Raw genomic sequence first — 3,504 nt, 5'->3', positions numbered from 1 at the left:
TGTCTGTCACGTGGCCGCGTTCTGCATTGCGATTGGTGAAGAGCGGTGGGGGCGGGGCCAACCGGGGTGTCCCCGAACTGGGTGACAGTGACTGGGATGATGAATGGGGTGGGTGACCGAGTGGGTGAAGGGCCGTCCATAAATGACGTCACGCGATTTTGGACGATTTTTGACCCTCGTCACACGGCGTCACAAAAAGTCAGACCCCCCCTCAAATATGACGTCATAAAGCTCTGCCCCCCCCCCCAAAATATATATAAAACATGCTTCAAATCGCTTTAAACTATTGTCATTGTAGTGCGTATTTAATGTGGCGCTGCACTCTGATGTTGTAGGAGAAAATGTTATTAAAAAGTCTATTTAATTAAGTAGAACGTGTTGTTATTTAATGTTGCGCATTTTGATGTGACGTCACATTTCTCAAACCCCCCTCCCTCGTCACACATCGTCATAAATGTCTGACCCCCCCCCCCCCCCAGGTGCGTGACGTCATTATGGACGGCCTCTGAGTTACTGAGTGAGTGACTATGTTGGTGGATGACTGAGTGGGTGGGTGACTGAGTGGGTGAGTGACTGAGTGCGTGAGTGACTGAGTGGGTGAGTGACTGATTGGGTGAGTCAGTGACTGAGATGATAAGTGGGTGGGTGACTGAGATGAGTGGGTGGGTGACTAAGAGGATGAGGGTGGGCGAGCATCTCAGTGGGTGACTGAGTGGGTGGTCGAGTAGGTAGATGAGTGCAGGTGAGGCAGTATGTGGGTGAATGCGTCAGTAAATGGGTGAGTGAGTAGGTAGGTGAGTGATTTAATGGACGAGCAGCGGTGGTTATTTAATGACAGCTCTGTGCCACGTTTCTCATTCCTGAGCGGGTAAAATCATTGCAAGAGCCTAACTGCGCAACAACCTTCACGGTTCAGTCCTCCGACCCTGCCAGGGACGTCGTTTTAACGAATCCGTTTTAAGGTCGCTTCACCTCCCTCTCGCCTGGACCACGTCAACACATGTTCCTATCACTCAGACCACCCACTAACACCTACAACAGCATAGTCACCTACAACCCTTCCCCTCGCGTCTGATGTCCCTCAATTTACCCCATATCGGACCAAACTCCCCATAGCCTCTCCCCTCACCCCCATTATCTCCATGCTTCATCAGAATCCCTTCTCTCACCTCCTTCAGAAGTGCTTCGCGGTACAGCCCCACAACACATCGGAGCGCTGAATTGCATAACTCACATGAATCACAAATAATTATCAATGACCATGCGCAAGATACGATCCGTGTATCTTGATACGATACAAATCCGAGTCCAAGTGACGAATCGTCAAATGGCAAATTGATAGAGACAATGGCTCTCGTCCCTGTCCGAATAAAATGCTACAATCATCACACATTGACCCTCCATCGGCTAATTTTGGTGACAGTTTTAGCGATATTTTAGCCCAATTTCGCCACCCAATGGCAATGAGTCTCGATGTCAGTCAATTGGAAGGGAACACCCTGGCCTTGATCCATCGGCAGGTGGAACGGGGGGTGGGCGTGTTGTGGAAATGGGGAGGAGCCCGAATCATGAATGCAGCAGCAACGCTGGTGGCACTTTCGAGTAGGGAGATTTCTCTGTTTACCGCAATTTCCCCTCCTGCTTTTGAAGCCCCGCACTCCCATTCTGTCCGAGGAGAAAATCAGCAGGCAACAATCTCGCCGTATAGCCTTCAACAAACTCTTGGGGTTAAAAGTTGTGTTAGCGAGCACCTATTAACGTCGACTCGCCACATGGAGGGGGGTCACTAGTACCACGCCCGGCCGACTTTGTCTCCCCAATCCTGAAGATCGTACAGGGTACTCATTTAAGGCTGAGTCGACCGAGAGGGGACCCAGGACCGGCTCAGACATTCGTCACCGATATTGGCCGCGAGCAGGAAATGACATCGGGGCGAACAGTTTTTGTAGTGCAGAGCGCGAACCACCGCACGGCCGCTCCCCACATCGCACGCACGCGCGCCGTGCGCTCCAGCGTAAAAGCTATGGAACCGTGAGCAGCTGCTATTGCATAACTCGGGTGAATGGCACGGCACTGACTTGAGGGAGGTTTGATGGATCACGCTTCGCGAATGGAGGCGGTGTGGCCAGTTGGTTGCTACCAAATGTGTCGCGTGGTTTGTGTAATATGTTTGCTGTGATCAATGTGGAGGTCGTTTATCCGAGCCCATTTGCGCTGCATGCATTTTAAAATGTAGCTTGGATTCAACGTTGATTCGTGTTTGTGATATATGTCGATTCCTCTCGTGATGCAGTGTTCTGTTTTTGTGCCGACTGCTTTACTTTATTGCTGTATTGTACTTGGTTTTAGCTTTTTGTCATGTTGGTGACGCAGGTCACGTTTGCAAACGAGACTCATCCTGGTCTCTTTGAGTTCTCGCCTGGTTAAAGGACATTCGCTGAATGCTGGACATTTGTGAAAAAGAGTTGCATAACGCATCGGATTGTTTTGGTGATTTCGAAAAGTTTTTTGGTTTGGCCATGTTTGTTTGTTGTAGTACGGAGTTAGACTGATGGCCTTAATCTAAGTTGTCTCGTGGTTGTTTGACTTGCATCCCACTGGGATTTTTGCACACAGCGTTGGTGTATGGTGCTTTTTCATGAATCTTTTGCTGTTTTTTCCTGGATTTTCCGTTTGCACAGTCACATAGTCACCTTAAGATGTTTTCTTGTTCATGTTTTTGTTTTTTGTTTGTTGCGGTTGCACCCGATTCAAGAGCCGAATGGCTCACAGGGCTACACCAAATAAATGAAACTGGAAGCTGGATTCCTCCAGTCTAAATAATGATTCTGATAAAGATTATAAAAGAAAAGAAACTCTAACTTGAACTCGAAATATATGCGTGGCTTTGTGAGTTCCAACTGAGGAGACATGAAGGAGCTAGCGATGATGATGAAAAGGGCGAGGCTATGGTCATCTGAGTGAGTGGAATGTATTGTAAGGGTAGATGGAAGGTGGCTCAGATGTAATGCCATGGATTTTCAACAAGGACGTTTAAATCACCAGCAGTGGTGAGTGGAGAGGAGAGACCCAAGGTCAAGGTGACATCAAAAAGACACCATGACACCTCTTATTGATTTACATTTCGGTATGTGCGGTAAACCGGTAACCGATTATTACCAGACGTTTTCACGCGATTACCGAGAATTACAAAAAGACGACACGCCTACTGTATGACAAAGCCTAAGATCCCCCACATAGCCTTTAGCAGACTGTTAGGGAACACGATGGGGATGGGTGGCCAGCACCAAACACGCCCGCCAAAGTTCTACTCTCACGCACAGTGAAACAACGTACATTACGTACCGTACACAACAACAACGATCCCCGTATAGCCTTAAACAGACTTTAGGGGGCAAGTGCTGTTAGCGAGCACCTATGAAGGCCGGCACGGCACACGATGAGGTGGGTGGCCAACACCAGGCACGGCCGCATTTGTTTCCCCGGTGGTGATGTTTACACACC

Source organism: Petromyzon marinus, chromosome 3 (genome assembly GCF_048934315.1).
Source record: "Petromyzon marinus isolate PM22_M1 ecotype Great Lakes invasive population chromosome 3, UKy_Petmar_22M1.pri1.0, whole genome shotgun sequence".
NCBI classification, from domain to species: Eukaryota; Metazoa; Chordata; class Hyperoartia; order Petromyzontiformes; family Petromyzontidae; genus Petromyzon; species Petromyzon marinus.
Note: the sequence above shows the minus strand (reverse complement) of the source record.